The sequence below is a fragment of the Denticeps clupeoides genome, chromosome 9 (assembly GCF_900700375.1).
Source record: "Denticeps clupeoides chromosome 9, fDenClu1.1, whole genome shotgun sequence".
Classification (NCBI taxonomy): Eukaryota; Metazoa; Chordata; class Actinopteri; order Clupeiformes; family Denticipitidae; genus Denticeps; species Denticeps clupeoides.
This window is the reverse complement of record NC_041715.1, coordinates 16,767,688-16,788,642: the sequence shown is the minus strand read 5'-3', so window position 1 is coordinate 16,788,642 and position 20,955 is coordinate 16,767,688.

The following is a 20,955-nucleotide window of genomic DNA, read 5'->3' as shown; positions in this document are numbered from 1 at the left end:
CCGCCAAGATTCCTGCAACATACCCTCACATGATGCCACGCTCTCGATGAAGAAACCTTTGCATTCGAGCCCATCATCCCAGCATTATTCATCCTCACTCCGGTACAGTGGTCACTGCTGTGTGATATCACGACCAGCCAAGCCCAGGAGCCAAACGACCTAACGCTCCGCACCTATGTCCCCACAGCAACTTGCCTCTTGTTCCTCCACTGGGGGCACAACAGCTTACAGCAGGACACACCGGGCACACCAGAACCCCAAGAACTGATATAGAAATCGTTTTGGTGACCTGGTCTCACCAGAGATGCCCTACCCCCACCGCCCCTGGTCCCACGTTTTTTTTTTATCAAAGGATTCCCCACTTCCCATGGACACACCACCATTCTGGTACAGGTCAACCACTTCCTGAAAGCGGCCCAATTCGTTAACCTCCCAAATGTCCCTACCGCAGCCCACATCAGCGAGCTTGTCCTCCAACAAGTAATTCGGCACCAAAGGCTCCCTCAGGACCTCCTCTCTGACCGGGGACCACAGTTCATCGCCCAATTCTGTTGACAGTTTTGGAGGTTGTTGGATGTTATGGTCAGTCTCATGTCCAGGTACAACCCAGAGTCCAACAGCCAAACCCAATGTCTAAACTAAGAACTGGAAACATAGATAAAATTTTACTGCTCTGCCCAGCCCTCCACATGGTCGTCCCACTTCATACATGCAGATCTTTCCTTAAACCAGCATGTCTCAGCAGCCACCAGCATCTCTTCCTTTTAGGCCCACCTGCTGCAAACTTCATGCATCATCAGGCTGATCAACACCGCAGACCAGTGCTGGCATACCACCCGGGGGACTGGGTGTGGGTCTCCAATCGGGCCTACCCATGCCATCAGATGGCAAGAAGCTGAGGCCCCTTTACGTCGCCCCTTCAATGTGGTATGGATTAACACGTTGGACTGCCAAGTCTCCCTCTCCTGCATGGTGAGAGTCAACCAAGGGTTCCATGTCTCCCTCGACATGGGAGGCTTCTCAATGTCAGATGCAGGGGGATTGAGTACCTGGTTGACTGGGAGGGCTATGGCCCTGACAAATGTTCCTGGGGCCCTCGACGCGACATCCACGACACCCATTCAGAAACCCCTAGCCCATCTGCACGGGGCCTATAGAGGGGGGTTCTGTCATGGTTCTAGCTCCACCTCCCCTGCCCACAGAGGGTGCATGGACATCCGCATGGACGGCCACCCAGAAGCAGATGGGGGTTGGCATCCTGTATAAACATCCACTGGCCTTCTTGCGAGTTGCCCGCTCATCATTGTGGTTCATGTCTTGGTTGCTGCTCACCATTTTCTGCTAAATTCTGCTTAATTCCTGATGCTTTTTTGTACAACAATTCGCTTTGGGTTGCCCTTGCCTGTTCCCTGTTTTGCCCTCAATTTTTTTGTCGTCCTGCCTGCTTCTGATGCCTTCAGTCACTGCTGATACCAACCTATGCCTGATGACCATTATCAAGCCCGCCACGCTTCACTTCACAGCCATGGTAAAGACTGTAACCTCTACCTCACTGTGTGCTTCTACCACTGGTGTTCCCCCCCCCCCCCCCCCCCCCCCCCCCGAAGCCCTCCACATAGCTGCCGCTCTGCCTCCTGGTGCTCACACTGCCCCCAAGCCCAACTCATCTGCACAAACATCTTCATCCTGCTGCATTGAACTCTCTGCATCCTTTGCTCCAGCTGTCATGTCTGATAATGTGCCTCCCGGCACTCCCTGTGACAAACGTACATAGATAAAACCTTGTACTATGGGACAGCAATATCAATTAACAATATCATGTTGGTCTGTATCATGCACACAAGATCTGTATCATGTGCGTTGCTGCGCTTTTATTTCAAATATTTTCATTGTAATTCTGATGAAAAATTCAGATTCTGTTGGTACCAGCATTTTCCAAGAACATCCAAACATTTGCACTCATCAACACGGTGGTGCTTCCTGATGAAAAAGCAAGAGTGAGGCTTTTGGCTGGGTTCCTGGGACCAGGTGTTTGGGGTTGATGTCTGAAAAACCCTGTTAATCTCTCAACAGTCATCTGCACAGTCTGGAATGTTTGGCAGTAGATGTGAGCTAAAATATGTCTTAATATCAGCCAACAGCAGGAAAATAAGAAATTTGGCTCTCTCTGAAGGACTCTCCACAGATCTCCTAATGGCACTTGAGTGATAGTGTATCTCAGCCTACCTTTATTACTGAAATTTGTGTTTATCTATGTCAAGTCCCCTGACTTTGTTCTTGTTTTTTGTTTGTTGTCTTAAGTGACAATTCTCTTGGCAGTCAGATGGTTAATCTTAATGTTTCCAGCATTCCAAAGCTTCCAGCTTTATGGACAATGTGCATACGGACAGATCCCTGACTCCACCTACTGACTTTGGGATGAATTGGAGCAAAGATTGCAATCCATGACTTTTCATCCAAATGCAGTGCCCGACCTGTTCTTATGCACTGTTTTATGTGGTTTCTTAGGCAGTCCTTTCTTAACTCATTTAATATGTTGTCTTAAATATTTTCTGTTTTATGCAACCCCATGCTAAATTCAAATTGCTGCATGTTTCTCTTATTTATTTTATTTAGTTTGTTTCTAATGAGCTTTTTATCATGTCTGTCCTGTTCCTGGTAATTTTACTTATTTTTATTTTAATGTACAGAGCTTTGGTCAGCGTGGACACAAATTCTAAAATCTTGTGGAAATCCTTCCAAGGAGAGTGGAAGCTGTCACAGCTGCACAGGGGGAGGCAACTACATATTAAAGGCTATAGATTTGAATGCAACACCATTGATGTCCATGCTGATGTGATGGTCAGGCATCCCAATACTTTGTTCATATAAGATATTTACCTGTAACTGGCCATTTGACTGAATGCATGTCAAAATTAAAATAAAGACATAATATCACCTGCACCTGCATCACCTAAAGCCACCAAAGAATAGCTGATTTATTTAAAAGTAAAATGTAACTTGTTGAAACCTGCAGAAACGTTGCCACACAGCTGATGTCTTAGCATTTATATATTTCACTACCACTACTAGGATATCAGTAAGTGACTTTAAGAGTCACTGGTCAGGCAATGCAAACAAATTAATTTAAAATGTTTTTTTGTGGCGTCTGACCCAGCGGTGATCAGTGATTATTCAACAGGGTCCTGAAGATTAGAGTCAGCAAGGCTACTTGGGGTTAACAGGCCAACGTGTCTGAGATACCGTGATCCTTATTTGGCCGTGTGACCAATTCTAAAATGTGTTCCTTAGACAAGGCCGGCCTTCATTAAAGGAAACTACTTATTCCACCACTTGGGGGAGGCCTTTATCAGAAAAAGATTGCTAGACCATCTTGTGAGCCAAGTGCTTTCAATGAAAAAGCCATTTCCCTTGCATTAGTTCTGTCACTTCAAAATTCGATATGCTCTGAAATAATAAAAAAGTGGGGTTCAAATGCACACATGTATCTATATCATGCATACATTTGAGGATGGAGACCTTTCGTTTGTGTGCCAGACTGTATCTCTGTTCCTGTTACGTGTTGTCTGACAAGCACTCTAAAATCTCACTGTCAGTGGAATTTTACTAGGGGCGGGGAAAGGCGGGGGAAGGCGGCGGTGGCGGCCAATGCAGCGAAGCTGTCACAAGAGGTCTCTCTCGACTCAACTTTTCACTGCTGAACAGGAAGTGGCATTTACTCACATTCTGAATGAGAGCAGGGCTCAGCCCACATGATAAGAAGGCACTTTTATTCTCCCTTTTTTGTTGTTCCTTCATGCATGCATCTTAAATCCAGGACATGTTTGCAAATGTATATGTCATATAAAAATAAATCTGCATGAATTTGAAACTTACACTTTTTCACACACCATATGCAATGAAAGTATAAGCATAATCTCTTATGAAAAAATAACTTCACTATTTGAATACCTGAGTGTACAAACATTGCAGAATCCCCTCAGCAAATGAATGGGGATCTCATGCCGCACTTGTGAAAATTGAACCCAATCAGCAGGTATATGTCTACGGCTCTGACTATAAAAGGCGAGAGGAGACGATGGCGGAGTCATTATGAAAGTGTATCAACCACATCCTGCTTCGAGTAGGAGTCGAGCAGTGCTGAAAGCGGCTGCAGTTTGAATGACACCCGCTCGTGCAGGATCAACATGACCGCAGAGCTCTGCAGGCCCCTCAGTTGCTAATGGCAGACACCGTATGAGCCGGTGACGATGGGTTCTTCCGCCGTAAGACGTCGGACTCACTCAGCATGGCCGGCAAAGATCGAGGCGAGGTTTACTGAAAACGTGGATGCATAAGTTGGTGGCTTCAAACAGAAAACAACTGCATATTCTGTAGAGCAAAAGATGGTGTGGGTGTAAGTTCTGTGTGCCAATGCAATGTGTTCTGATCAGCATCACAGAACGCATACTCTGCATGAAGCAAATAATCATGATAAAGGTTAACTGTGACCCATCATTTTTTTATTTTATTTTATCTGTGCCACTTGAAATTCATGGGGACGTTAGTGGCAGCGTGTCATTTTTGTGCAAATTTGTATTTTTATTTAACCATAGTGACCTTTACTTCATCCACACTCAGTGTTTTGTTGCATACATGCCTTAATGAAACCACACTTTAAAAATACACACTTTGCTTAAGTGTGGGCAGACGAACATGCCGTGGTTTAAAAAAAGAAACTGTGTTTCAGCTTCGCTCAGTTTTGCACAAAACCCTGTGGAGCTCATTTGTAGCCTTGTCTTTCAGTCTTTCGTACACAAGGCTGTATTTAACTTTGGGCTGTCCTTAGGCTGAATTAGGGAAAATTAGAGGGCCATGAAATCACATACATATATGGATCAGACAGCCACTCTTATTGTAGCATTTGCTACACAAAGAAGCGATCTCATCTTTTACCGGGCACCTGTCATTCTTCCCTGATTCATTATGCAGTGTGTAGCTTCACGCCACAGCCTGGTGAAGATGTTGCGCCTCTCCCCAGAGGCCGTCAGACCCCCGGGGCATTACTTATTCATCCGACCCGCTGGACAGACGAGCTTATAGTGGCCCATTAGGCCTGCCACCAGCTGAGCCGCTGACACCGGCCATCCCGCCGCCCTGTCTCATCCTGCCAGGGCCGGGAGAGGCCGGAATTAGTACAGTGTCTGGATGGATGGAAATCCTCAGCTTTGCATGGTGAAAGTGCAAGCGTCTGTAAAATAAATCCTCACGGCTCATCCTGTTGTTTTTTTGTTGTTTTTTTCAGTGTGAATCAGCTTGCTTTAGAAAATGTCTTAATGTACATGCATGTGGGTGCTTCTAACTTCCTCAAAATACAATCAGATCTAAAAAGTGTCACTAAGACAACTGGTCAATTGAAATGTTTTCTGTGACTTGTCATTAGCTTCATTTTTTTTCACCCTGCTTGCTCCTGTGATCTCATGTGAAAACATCATTATCCATGACAATGCTATGAAGGTTGGCAGCACAATTATCCACAGCAGCACAGCCCTGCAGTACGGCTCATAATTAATCTCAAAGGTGCTTCGTGGCTCCGTGTTTCTCATGATCCCGATTAAATTGGTGCTTTTAGCACCACAGGCTCTGTTAGCTAAACCTGTATTTCCAACATGACACCACTTCACGTTTTCAGAAAAATGAGAGGTACATTATTAGTGCACTACTTTGGCTAATTGTGCATGGAGCCCCTGACACAGGGAGGAATTATGCTGGTGTTTAGACATGGAGCGATCTTGTCTGGGCAAGATCATGAGACATCTGCTCTGCGTGATGTTGAGCATTTGAGGAATGGTTGCAATGCCTGTTCAATGCAGCCCCATCCACTGCAGAAAGAGAATTCCTCTCTCACAATGCGGTTATCATACCTCTCACTGCTGCCAAGTCACTTCCTTGACCAACCACATGACTTGGAGGGAGGCAATTACTCAAATGAATTATTCTTGTTCGGGAGAAAAATTACGCAACTTTTGACTTAAAACAATGTGACCAATAGTCACAAACTCAGAAATCATAAAATCTAATAATTTGCACAAATAATCATTTTATCGCTTTAAGACGGCATGATAAGTTTTGTGAAATAACAACCGACATTGTAGTGCCGTGCTTGTAACAGAGAAACACTGACGCTGATCATATTGACATTGATTTATAAAGTAGCTCATGTTTCTGTTCCTTCCGCACTTCCCTGCACTCAATTCTCAGATCACACTGGACCACCCGACCTTTAGACCCAGCAGAATCCTGAAACCTCCAACCCGGTCCTTGCCTCAAAAGATTATCTAAGATCTGAGTAACTTTCCATCCTAACACTTTTCACTCACTAATATTGATTCAGGCAGTTCAGCAAATGGATTTCATTGATTTACAATACAACTTGTGGGCCTTAAGTGGCAATATTTTATGCTAATCGCTCTATCTGCTTCAAAGGCCGCAAACAGAACAGCAGTCTGATAGGCATTTTGTACTCTTTTAGTTCTTCATTTAATGCTCTGTGCTGTCTTTCAAGTCTTTACTGTTTTCTTTCTGTATATAATGAGCTCTTTTACATAAAGAAACACATTCCCACAACAACTACAAGGCAATATCTGCAGCTCGTACAACAGAGAACTCGTACAACTGCTTCCCCTTCCTCTACTGAACCCTGTCAATACAGGAAGTGGCCACCTGCAGCAGGAACAGAAGAAAATACACAAAGATCGGAAGGTGGAAGTTGAGGTGGAAAAAAAAAAAAAAGAACAGTCTACAAAGACACCTTCTCAATAACGTCCACTGATTAAACAGGAAGAAGCGTCTACACAATATTCTGCATTTATCCCATGCTGTGACCTTACAAACACACACATACACGCACACACACTTACACAATTAGATGCACAGACCTGAACACATTTAACAATTTCCGGTTTCAGAAATGATCGACTGTGTATATATATGTGTATATATATACGCCATAGAGCAGATTTTGCAGATGCAGATCATGTACCGATAAGAACAATATTACCTGTAGTTGTGACATTTTATGGACATGAGAAATATCTGAATGTTATTTTTTGTTTGCAATCCTCGGAATGTCTCCATGAGCCAGGCCCAATCTTCTGGGCGCATTAAATTGTCTCTGTCAACAAAAGCCCAATAGAGTTTCTGGGCTACTGCCCCAACACGGATCAACATCTCATTACTACCCGGCTTTGCTCCTTATGAAAGCAGAATTATAGTCTCTCCCGCGGTATTATACAGATACCCCCGAGTGTAAGCACCACAAACAAAGGCAGCCTGTTGACCTAAACTGCTGTAACCTGAACACTGTTTGCTGCTACTTGGTTTTTTTAACCCCTCAGCATGTTGGCAGCAATAGTTTTAGGTACCATGCAGGCCCTGCTGCTGACCACTTCCTCCCACAGAGAACATAAACGTCACGCAACAGTAACACCGTAACACCGCAAGACACCCGTTGCTAACTTTTGTCCCGGGCAAATAAAATAAAATAAAAAAAACCCCACTGCCGAAGTGTTTACTGTTGAGGTCATGAGCAACGCCGGGCAGTAAAAATGAAGTGGCGGCAGTCCGATCGGGGCGCAGAACACACATTTCCTGCTCTTGCACGACAGTAGTGATCTGTGTCGCAACTGGTCACACTTCTAAAAGCATGGCGTGAAACCGATCCTTTCCGATTACCAAGCCAGCGCGAATCGATAAGGCTTTACACGACTCCACATCCAGATTCGCACGGTGCAAATTTAACATCTGCGTTTTTTTAAAGCTCACAACGCAACAGCCATACAGTGCTCAGCATCGTTTCTTTTTCATTTGTTAAACTACGGGGAGAGGTTGACATGCGCGTGTCGTGTGAAAAATAGATCCAGTATCCTACAGCAGCAGGATGCTGGCTGGGACGCGTAGATTACGGCATGCAACAAAAAACTTTTTTTTTTTTTTTGCTGCGTAATTCAGCGAGTGGCCATTAGATGATACCGAGCACTTTGTCTTGCCTCGCCAGGAAGTCCCGATGTGCACATTTCCTCAAAACGCTCAAACACGGTGCTTCACTTTACTGCAGCCGTGAGGCAAGAGAATACTCTCTCTTCGACCAAGCTGAATGTGGCAAGCCTATTTTCACCCTTTTGGACTGACAGTCAGAAACAAAAGTTGTGTTGTTTTCCCATGGGCATGGTGGCATTCCTGGTGTGTCCCTCAGTAGGTCACATTATCTGATGTTGTAGTCTTTTAGGTGTCACGGGGCAGTACTGCTGAATGAAAAAAGCCGTCAACATTCCCATTCTGCCTTGAAACGGCTCTCGGGTGTAGAGTGATGCTGGTTTCATAGGATGAAATATTCCATGTTATTTTTTGTTATTTGTTTTGTTTTGTTATACTTTATTAATCCCAAAGGAAACTGTGTCTCTGCTTTTAACCCATCACCCTTGGTGAGCAGTGGGCAGCCATGACAGGCGCCCTAGGAGCAGTGTATGGGGATACTGCTTTGCTCAGTGGCACCTTGGCAGACCAGGATTCGAACCGGCAACCTTCTGATTACGGAGCCACCACTGCCCCAAACGCACATTATTTAAAATGCATTAAAATCCTGCTGCTATCTTGTAATCCTAAATCCGGCACTGAAAGACATTATCGTCCGTATCACTTAAACCTACAGAAAACTCATCTGTCTGTCGGTGTGTCTTGCAGATGAAGAAATGCGCCATGAGGCTGCCCCCTGCACACCGATCCACAGATTGGTGTCTGACTGTGCCACAACATGTCTAACAATGTGTCTGGATCGCTCGAACCTCAGGCCTCAGACAGGCTGCGGGGTGTGTATGTGCGTTACGTTGGTTCTATATGTTCACCTGGACAAGAGAGTGTTGTGTGTCTTTAAAATGAGTCTATGCATAGTGTTTATCAAATGAGAGGTATATGTATGTGTGTGTGTGTTTGTGTGTGTGTGATTAGAGACTTTATGCCTGCCGCACAGCCAGAGCAGGACTCTCCCGAGCAGGGAGTCTCTCCCCTGAATGAAAGGTCACATGAATACGTCAGATCACATCACCGCTCTCATTACATGCAGGAAATCTCTACCTGCTAAGCAGCTTGACGCCAGGCTGCCGCAACACGGATACCACAAACATGAGCACAAGTGCCTCACACTTCAGCCCCACGCAGAAGGCAAATCAAAGTTTTACCAGATTTCTTCATGTTCCAAGAAGACCACTTTTTTTTCTCAATTTAATGTGAGAACAAAAGCTCTGAGCCCAGAATGACGGATGTGGGTGTGGAAAAAATGATTGCGGAGACTAATAAAGGTTGACTGTGCCAGCTAGGGTCAGATCTAATTTCTAAAGCGCACAACAAACAGGATCTCTATCTCATTGCAGTTCACACTTCCAAAGAGGAACATTTTTAACATAAAATGATGTCAATCAAAGATGTTTAACTTGTTGACTCATAAAATGCACTTCCTTTATGTAAATTCATACAATTGCTGGTGCACTGATACATTTGCATGCCTTAAACCAAGTAGCTAAAATTATTTTGAAGGGTTTTGATTCTGTTTTGATAGTGTTTTTTCTGTCAATTTATTTATATTTAGCTGATATTCGTTTTTTGCAATTTGATAAAAATGAGTATATTCATGTGTTTATGCCATTGTGCTACTCCAATTTTGAATATCTGTGTCCGAGTCGCTATGCTTCATTAGGTCATATATCCTGACATAATATTTTCACTCCCTCATCCAGAGGACATTGGATATGGGTCCTTTTTCCAACCACTCAGAAACAACTGATCTTTGTGAGCGTAGGGAATGGCGAATTCCACCGCATAAAGAAAAAAAAAATCTTGTTTTTTTCCACTGCCTAATATGGCCATGGACTCCCTCCGCAGTGAGATAGCTATGTGGTCACATCACTGTGTGTGTTCTACAAAAGGGCATTCTCTTTGAAATGACTGGTTTTGTACTGGAAAAGTTTTTTAGTTTGTTGATTTGTTCATGTTGATAGCACGGCCTGCATCAGTTAAATATTCAGTAAACCTGAATATTTAATACCTTTAATATACAAGATTTTTCCCCCAATAACTGGAAACATATGATACAGGCAAAATGAAGGGTAAATTAGTCCAGCTTTTACTAAAAACAAAGAAAATATAGAGCCGTTCGTATAAATGGTCTGTTCATCTGGGAAAATAAGAGTGGGAGGAACTTCCTGTAAGGGGAAGCTGTACTATTTTCAGCACCACCGCTTCTATCTGTCTTGCCATGTAATAGATTCTGGTGAACTTATATAATAGTTCTCTTTAAGTGTCTGTAGGTTGAAATGAAATGTAAATGAGCAAATTGACTGGTAATAATTGCCATTAAAATGGAATCAAGAGACTTTCTGTTCTCATTTCTTCTGCCTGTACTATGGAGAAAAGACCAGTATATGTTATAGGGAGACCTTGCTGCATCACTTTGTGGGACCAACTTAAATGCTAAAACCCTGACAGCATAAATGGTGTAGTTTTGCCACTGCAGCTCTACGATGTACATTCAGTGGCTATTTGTGGGCGTGGCCGCTCTACGATGTAGATTCAGTGATGCCTTATACCTCTGTGTATTGATGATATTCCAGAATGCTCATCGGCATTTCAGGTCATCCAGTGAATAATATCTATGGAGCGTGTTAAGTGCTATGTCTAAGCACCCACGTGTGTGTACATTAAGATATGCCTAAGTGTTAAGTGCTAATTTTCCTGGATGAATTACTTTGTGTGCTATGAACTACATATGAGGAAATCAAGTTTCACCATACTGCATTTTGTCCACAGAATGTACTCTCAAGACGTTTATCACTTTATTTTGTTCACAGAAATCAAAAGCAGATTGTTGTCAGACTGTTAGAATGATCATATTTGATCATCGTAGAGCTCAGAGTCCTGCACAAAAATACCTACTGAAGCTACATCATAGAGTACAGAGTCATACCCACAAATAGCCACTGAATCTACATCGTAGTGCAGAGTCACGTCCACAAATAGTCATTAAAAGTGATCAGTTGTCACATGTGACACACCACCTGAGGAGCAGTTTGTGGCGATGGTGCTTTCCTCAGTGGCACCTTGGTGGTTCAGGATTCCAACTGGCAATTCCAACTAACCCGCTAAGCCAATAATTGCCCTAATCTGGTATGTTCACATAACCAGGAATCCTAACGGCTAGACCATGTGAGTCGCCCATCCCAAGTCGCCAAGGTGCCACTGAGACGCCAATGACCAAAGTGCCTTTCATGGCTGCCTACTGCTCACCAAGGGTGATGGGTTAAATGCAGAGGACACATTTTGTGTGCTGTGCTTGTTGTGCTTCACAATGACACTTTCACTTCACTTTCAGTCACGCCCGCAAGTATCCACTGAATCCTCAGGGATATTTTTTCTTCCATAGTCCCTTTTCTGTCCAATAAAAGTTGTAGCCACCCATTCCGGTCTCCTACATCAGTTTTGAACTTTGTGAAAGACTTCCAAATTTAAATATGACTAGGAAGAGTGCTTCTAGTAATGTCCTTATGTGTTGTAGCCACTGTGCTTCTGTCTGCAGAACTATCTTCTATTCTGGCAGTGACCAGATTACTGACATTGAATGCTGTCACATGAAGGCTGGTGCTTCCCTATTTGGACAGGGGACACCTTTGTTCCACAAATCAACCAGTTGCAGGATGCGCTTAGAGTTGGTATGATAACAAGCTGGGTCAAGAATGTCGGTGAATAAAAACCTAGTGGAACAGGCTCCGAGTCTGCGTACTTGCTGTGTACTTGTTGAAGAACTGAGCTGCCAGTTGTGACAAAGAGAATATTAAGCGGCAGAGGAAATGGGGATCTGCCCCGGTATGTTAAAACACTCCTGGAATGCAGGCAACGTTTCTATTTTGGTTCATAATTAGAAACAAGGGTTGTTTTAAGACGGTCTCTGGTCCAAAAAGAATGGCAAGATTAATATGATCCTAGATACCTATAAAAATACCTAGATTCCTTTCTGCTTGTGCACTTTGTGCTTACCTTGGAAGAATTTGTCACATAATTATGTATTCTGTCAAATATAAAACATAAATGAAAGATAAGTTAGTTAAAAATTATAACCCTGTGCATCTCAAAAAATGTTGCACTGTGGTGATGATTATGGCTAGTATTTCAAATTATTATTCAATAATCCTTGATCAGTTAAAATGTATTATTAATACAGAATATACAGTACAGGCCAAACGTTTGGACGCCCCTTCTTCAATGTGTTTTCTTTATTTTCATGACTATTTACGTTGGTAGATTCTCACTGAAGGCATCAAAACTACAAATGAACACATGTGGAGTTATGTACTTAACAAAAAAAGGTGAAATAACTAAAAACATGTTTTATATTCTAGTTTCTTTACTCTGATTACTGCTTTGTACACTCTTGGAATTCTCTCGATGAGCTTCAAGAGGTCGTCACCTGAAATGGTTCTCCAACAGTCTTGAAGGAGTTCCCAGAGGTGTTTAGCACTTGTTGGCCCCTTTACCTTTACTCTGCGGTCCAGCTCACCCCAAACCATCTCGACTGGGTTCAGGTCCGGTGGAGGCCATGTAAATGGTCCTGAAAATAAAGAAAACACAATGAATGAGAAAGTGTGTCGAAACTTTTGGCCTGTACTGTATATATATATGGTCAATATCATGCCATTATAATAATATCACCTTTTAACAAATAAAAAGTTATGAAGGACATTGGAATTGGTACAATGCATTTTATTTATTATGAATGCCATGCACTTTTTAAATGACCATGTTGCTAAGATTCCTTTGTCAAGGGTGGACCAATACACCCAGGATGAATTAGTGGATGGACTCACCCCAAGGACCTGTACACAGATCAAAGTTAATCAGTTGTGAGGGCTAAACAACATCTTCCTGTCACCTTCATCGTCACATGCTGCCAGACGACACACGGCTGTGTTTTTCACTTACGCGCTTACTTAAACCATCAGAGTGCCAATTTTGCTGCTCTTCTCTGACTTTCTCTGAGGTTATATGGATTGCTGAGCAGATTACAGCCGCTGTTTTCCTAAAAATCAACTCTTCAATGTCTGTGTATTAGAACCTTTATTCGTTTCTAACATCACTGAGACTCAAGCTATTTGCAGTTCCTGAAACAGGAATTTCAAGTGCCAGTTTAATTTCTGCACCATTGTGGCACCTTTGTGTCATATACAAACATAGAAGTATTTGCTTGCGCTCTTTTGAAAATGGGGAAAAGGCAATGACATTTCTACACTGACATTTATTAAAGGTTATTTGAGAGAGGAGTACAGTTCTAATGAACGCAGCTCTGACATTGCTGATGATTCCCAGTGGGTTTATATTAATAGTTAATGCACTTAATGAATGCAACAATGCTTTTTTTTGTCTAACATGACTTATTAAGCAAGCACACGCCTGACTGTATTATATAGAGCAAAAAATATTTATTTTATTTATTGATTGAAGATTGAATGAACACATATTCAAAATGATGCTAATTATAAAATAAATGACTTATCCACATCATATGATGAATCTGGGAAACATTAGCTGGGAACTCCAGATACAGCGAGCGAGAGAGAGGAAAGAGAGAGAGAGTTGAAGTTGAGGTTGAGAAAGAGCCTTGGGGATTTGCGAAAGCACAGTGTACTCATTCTGTTCTTCCGTTTCAGCTCAATCACATCACACTTCAGAACCCAGTTCACTGTAATTCTGGTTCTCCTGTTCCCCTTCTGATAGTAAGAGGGTATGCTTGCAATGCAACGCGTATGAATGATGAATTGGATATGTGATTTTATTGCATATGGAAAAAAAAATTCTCTCTCTGTCCGGCTTGAGTCCACAAAACCCCTGCTTATAAAAATTGTTAAGAAAGACTGCTCATAAAAAGAGCATCTTCTGACAAATGTGACATGTATTCTTCTCATATATTATGCCAAGGTCTTGAAGTTTGTCAAAAAAAAAAAAATCTTTAATGTGACAAAATGTGTGTGCCGTGTAAAGTGAAGGACCCTGCCTGCCACAGCTGTGACATGAAACCGCCAGCTGTACAAATGCTCCCGAACCTACCATACAGATTGTTTATGGTGATAGCCCAGTGGGTTAAACACTCTCCTGTAAACCTGAAGGCCACAAAGTCACAGGTTCAAACCCCACTTACTACCATCGTGTCCCTGAGCAAGACACTTAACCCTGAGTGTCTCCACGGGGACTGTCCCTGTAACTACTGATTTTAAGGCCCTCTGGACAATAAAGGATCATCGGAAACTGTTCATGCTGATGTTTAGTCAATTGTTGTGTAGTTTAAAGCGCTTTAACTTGATTGAAGCAGGGCTTTGTTTTCGTACCATTATGGGTAGTCTCAGTAGATTTAATGATAGTGATCTTAACATTCTTCTTCACCACAAATACAATCAGCGGTAGTGCCATATGAAACCATCCTGTCACAACATGTCCAGATGTGTCTTTCTATGCCATGCCAAAAAGGACTGTACTGTAAAAATTTATTTGAATGTCATTATTTATTATGTGTGAATTATTAACTCGCACCACACCAGTGATGGACGCGCGCTTTGATTTGACCTTTCACTTTTCACCCTGACTTTGCTTTGGAAAACAAAGTGAGAACTGTGCATGGCGGCTGCCAGACTGCTCTGCCGGTAAACAGGAACTATAATCAGCGCAGCAGAACAAACTTCCTGATATGGAGAATGCAGCAAGTGGCGGTAAGAGTGAGCTCATGGCGCTGCCCTCCGCTAGAGGACTGAGGTCTGGGCCAGGAAGTCATATATGTGCCGCGGATGAATTATTTAGAAGCCTGAAATGCAGCTGACGGTCCAATGACGAGGCATTAAGAAGAAATGAAAGCTATTAGAAACCTACAGTGGTCTGCAGAAAAGCAAATAATTCACATTTGCATCTAGTCCTTTGTACACTTAAAAGGTATAGTCCATCTACCCTATAAGTATGCCTATAACGAATGTATGGCATCTGTGTTGGGCACATTCAAGCCCTTCCTCAGGGGCCTGTTTCTGACCCCAGGACAGATGATGGCTATATATTTTTATACCCTGGCCCACTCAAGAAGGCCACGGAATGTGGGTAAAGTCAGCAGTGATGTCCCCAATGCAGCCCTACCAACACCAACAACACTGCGCTGACACAGCTCCAACCCCTGGACAAGGTCTGATCAGCAGTAGCCTTGACTACTTTGTGCCTAACTAAGTTGAAAAAGGGAGCAGGTAGGCAGGCAGCTAGGTGGCTGTGTGTTAACGATGCTGAGCAAAAGATCAATTAGAATTCAAGAAATAATTCTTCTGCCCTAATGACCCAATTACCCTGAAGATGTGCTGGTGTGTGTATGCTAGGTGTGTTTCAGTATTCTACAGGCGAGCACCTGTCTGCTGCCATGGAAACGGAAAGAAAAGGCAAGATCTGGGCAGTGTAGGGAGAGGGTACGGGAAGTAACACGTACACACACACACACACACAAGCAGTGAACTTGCTAAAAAAATTTTTAGTTCTGTTACTTCCTCTTTCAATTTGACACATAAAGACATTTACAATCAATGCTTTGTATATGGCCCAAGTAACTGTTGATTTATTTGTGCACATTTATGCCCTTTAACCATTTCCTGGCTCTTATCTGACCACAACTCCAAATAACATCACTAAGCTTTCTGCAAAAATAGTCAGCCCCTGCATATCCTGGTGCAGTCGAGAATGATGCTGAGCAGAGATACATAGAAGAAATAGATGAGTTAAAATTCAGGGGAATAAAACACTGAAAACATCAGCAGCAAAGCAGCATAGCTTAATTCAATAAGGAAAGGCTACATTTCCAGAGGTGGGTCTTTCCAGATCAGATGGTCAGTTTTATTTTCAAAGCAAAATAATAGACATAGAACATTGCATATATAACAAGATACAAACAAGATACAAATCAATACCAATTCTTGAATAGTCATTCCTGAAATATCTCCAATCTGGCCACATTAAGCACCAGATCCTGTCTCTCCCCTTCCTGATTCCTCCCTCTCTTTCATGGTTTCATTGCTCGTAATGCCATTTCATCAGTGCCATTACAAACATGATCTCTGTTATAACCTTGGGACCATGTCTGCTACCAAACCAAAGATGCAGAAAAAATCCTGAATTCTTCATTTTTAAATTTGCAAATGTCCACAGCACACTAAGTTAGGTGAGGCTCAATGAAACTAACCACCATGAAGACTCCTTACAATGACTGGTGTTAAAATGTATTGACTCTTATTTTTAATTTTTAATTCCCCAGGCAAGTCAAATGACTCCTGGAAATTAATTGTCTTAAAAACAGCAACACAACAAATGGAAGGTCTAATGCCAATGGATTTTTAATAAATGGACACTTCATTCTTCTCTTGAGCCGTGGACTCAAAAAGGCATCTGTGTTCTACTCCAGAATTGCTGTCCGCAGTCGGTCTAACGAACACCCGTCACAACACTGGCAGATGGCCTCGGCGTGCTGCGGGCCAAATTCATCACAATCACTCCTCAGTGTGCCTGGCTTTTGCATCCCTTTCTCTGAGCAACAGCCACTGCCGGCCCACACAGACACAATAATAGATCCACACACTCCGGAGAATCGCATAAAAAAGAAAAAAGAAAACAGCGACAGGCCACAGATTGAGCAGGGGAGGGACCTTGTCTTAATGTTGTCATTTTAACTCAACCAAATTGCAGGCCTGTCTTATTTTTTTTAAAGGGGGCAGCTTGGTTCTGATGTACGTAAGAGGCCCTGGATCCTCAGGATGCTATATCTGCAAAAATCATCTGTGCATCGATTCACAGTATACATTTACAGTGGCCCCATGTCTGAATTCTGTCATACAAACAATAGATTGGGTATAGCCTTTGGAGACTGTGGACCAATATAGGTGTCTATAATTTAATGTTTTTCACAAATTTGAATAAATAAGATGAGCAAGCCATTTGACTGACATGAGTCCCCCTGGGTTGTTAAAGGGAAGGGTCACTGCAAGTTATTCTACGAGATGGGTGAGATGGATGCCTACATACAGGATGCAATCATCAGTCATTGTTAAATGAAAAATGAAGCAAATGAAATGATATGAGCTTTATTGACTAGATCGAAACCCAGTAGAGAGAAACAGAGACCGTATCTTGCATAGTGATTGCTCATCAACAGCTCATTCCGAAATGTTTTCGTTTAATTCATCAGCCATTTGTACATTTGTGATATTAAACAGATCAGGGTTGGCAATTTATCAAGATCACACATTCTGCTCAAATGATTATGTTGGGAGTTGTCACTCCTGAGGCAGCAGACCTTTGTTATGGCTGGACTATCCCCTGCTGACTGGCAGTTAGTTGGTGGGCACCCTTTGCCTCTTAATTTGGGGTAAAGAGCTCCCTCGACAGCGTGGCATTGTAACGCCCCAATTTGATCCCCATGGGCAAAAACATTGTGTTCTGGTGTGTGACGGGCATGTACGTATATGTGTGTGCTCACGTTCTCTGAGCAAGTGTCTGTGTGTGTGAGAGACGGGTCTGTGAGTGCAGCTGTGTCAGCTCTGCTCAGGGGAAGAATGGCTTCACTTACAGAGTAAACGGCCTTCGGCTCCTTTGAAGCTCTGTTGCTTGTTTCTCTCAACTGGATGCCTAATAATATGTTTTTTGTTCTAATAATATGGAGTCTGCCAGTTTTTAGCCCAAAATGTATATCACAGTGCCCGGCACTTTCTTCAAAATATGTAGCTGAGCCGATTCACATATATTTTATATTGTTGCATATTTCTGTTTTTTCACTCCCGCAAAGCAATATAACAAGTATGACATGGTGTTATGTAAAATATTCAGGCAAATGCACACACAGACCCCAGCTGTAGCCTTTAGAACAGGTGACACATTTCTCAGTTTTACCTGATAGCAAGCAAGCCAGCAAGTTATGATGTCTCGCATCTTTTCTTAATGCTTCCTGTATGCCCACAGCGTGCTAATTGAAATACTCTAAGGATAAACTTTTTCTATTGCTCTTTCCATCTCTGTTTCTAGGTAGAATATGTGTGTGTGTGTGTGTGTGTGTGTGTAGCTTGAGCCTTCATCTTCCCCCAGGAATATTACTGCTTTCTTCACAAAACACACAGAAGAGACGAGATCTGGAATTCAGCGATGGGAGCCTGGCCAGGACTGTTACTGCGACTGCGTTTGTACCCTGTACTGCAGTGGCTTTATTTTGCTGATGCAGTCTTACCCTGTGAGTCTTATGACTCACGCCTGTTGACCCTTGTTCTTTCAGACAATGGGCTTGTGGCAGAGATGGCTCGTGGCATCGTACGGAAGGGCAGTTAACCCTGTCTGCATTTAATGTGTGATAATGTGTGTCACCCAAGTGTGAATATACTGCACATATCATATTAAATATACTATAGTACTTATAATGATATTACTTATTTATTTGGCCCAGTGTACCACATACTCAAATACACATACTCATAGTGTTTATGTCCAGAGCCCAATTAAGTTGAATTTAATTAGTGTGTAAAACGGACACTTAACTTAGTAAAACCCATATACTTATAATCTGTTAAATTATTAACATTACTTTAGTGCATTAAAGATGGTTAAAATAAGCAAATAAAAGTATAAGTGAAACTATAAGTGATACAATTATTATACAATTAGTATAAATGAGCTCAGTATGATTTGTTTCACATGGGTCACTGTGTTTTTTGGGTAATGTACGTACTAATGTGAATGTGCATAAGTATGTATTACCAAATGGCAGGCGTGATGATGGAGGTCATACATGTGATTTTCTCATCTAGGTGACATTTATAAAGTGAATTGATTGTCACACAGTGATACACAGCAGCATAGCACATGGTGCACACAGTCCTCTGCATTTAACCCATCACCCTGTGTGAGCAGTGGGCAGCCATGACAGGCGCCCGGGGAGCAGTGTGTGGGGATGGTGCTTTGCTCAGTGGCACCTCAGTGGCACCTTGGTGGATCGGGCACCTTCAGTGGCATCTTCTGATTATGGGGCCGCTTCCTTAACCGCTAGGCCACCACTGCCCCGATGGATTTATGCATGGATCGTGGTCTTTGCAGCTGCAGCCCTTTTGCTTATCCTGTAGATAAATGATCTAGATACCCCTGACAAGCTGGTTTTTAGCTGTTAGACGATGTCTTACGCTATTATGACCGCCGGCTCAGCCATCTTTCCATCCTGGCCCTGTCTAATTTTCAGGGCGTTGTTACTCATTGTGAGTTTTCTCAACCAAATAGCGGCCACAGTTCTGCCAGCGGTGAACCCTTTGTGATTGGATTCTGGCGACGGCCTGAGGAGAGACATGGTGATACATCAGTGTCAGGGTGAGGCGGGGGAGTCTAGGAGAGAAGCAGCCACAACAGTAGTGGCGTGGTCAGTGTCTCATTGTGTCTGTGTCAGCTGACTGTCTGAAATAGCCGGAGCACAGCTGGAGGCGGCTCGGCGAGGGAGGGCTCTTGCGCAAAGCCTGACGAACAATGGCTGAACACAACCGAAAGGAAGGAAGCCATGCTGGGGCAAGAGAGGGCAGGGCCAAGGGTCAGAGAGATCTGATTCTAAGTGGACATCAATGAAGCCAAATTCCTCCTTTTTGTCTTTTCTTCCAAGGTGAAGAAATGGTGGCCAGAAAGCCCAACACAGTTCAATAAGGTCGACTTAATTTGATCTGGGAAGCCGATATCAACACTCAAGGCAATAACGTAATTGTGTGTGAATTATTGCCTTAACGGCGTGGCTGAAATGCGCTTCTTGAATTGAGTCTATGTTCAAACAGAGATACAGTTTCTCAAGGAATGTTGTTGCTGGCTCGAGCACGTCCAAATAAATATCTCTATTCCAAGAACAGACATCTCCATGAACACCGGCCACTATTCATCATGGTAAAGAATTTTGTTTTATCTAACGGAGAGGATGAAAAGCGGTGGCTGGTGAAGACGCCACTGCAAAGGTCAGTAGGTGCAGTCTGGATTAACATGCTGCGGTGAGCAACCAGCTTTTCAACAATCCACTTATGCTGACATGGGCCGCCAGACTGCTGGTCTTCCACAAATCAAACAAAGGAGCCAACACCACCGTTTAATAGCTGTATTACAACGTGTGGCCAATATTAAAAACCACCCTCAAAATGTGCATTTTCACCTTTACGTCCATGCACGCTTCCACCAATTTTCTGTACAGCGACTCAAATTAATCTTCCCAGAAGGTAGAGAACCCTTCCAAATTAGGCTTCTTAAAGTCAAGATACCCCAGTTAAAGGTTCTAAACCATAAAACAAGACCGAACCGCAACACGTTTTCCTCTCAAGATAAGCCCAGGGCAAAGTTCCAGAAGGGTTTGGAGATTGTTTAGGTACATGCAGGCTTACTGTAATGAAGGCATTGTGTTGCTAGAACGCACAGGGTTACACATGCACAGTGAGGAGGATTTCTAGGTCATTTAGGGACAGCAAATAGCACAAGTATCAGACAGGGATGCCAGTTCATTCACTTGTATTTACTTGAAATTTGTCTGTTAGTCTGTAAGACAGCTGACTAAAGTTCATAGGGCTTTTGCTTAGCATAGAATACTAAATATTCTAAAACAAGAAAAAAAAAATATATATATATCAGTAAGTCATAAAACAAGACTCTTAGAGGGGCTCAAAGTTTCAAATGTATTATTTTTTTTTATTTGCATATCAAAACAAAATTGTGCATTCCAAGATTTGAACTTGTATGAAACGTAAAAAAAAAAAAAAAAAGCATCACAAGTCACCAACAATCCAAACACTTGAATGAAGTGTCGGACCCCTGGCCTCCATAACGCCAACGCCACACAAGGTTTGAACCGGACTGAGGCCAGTGAAA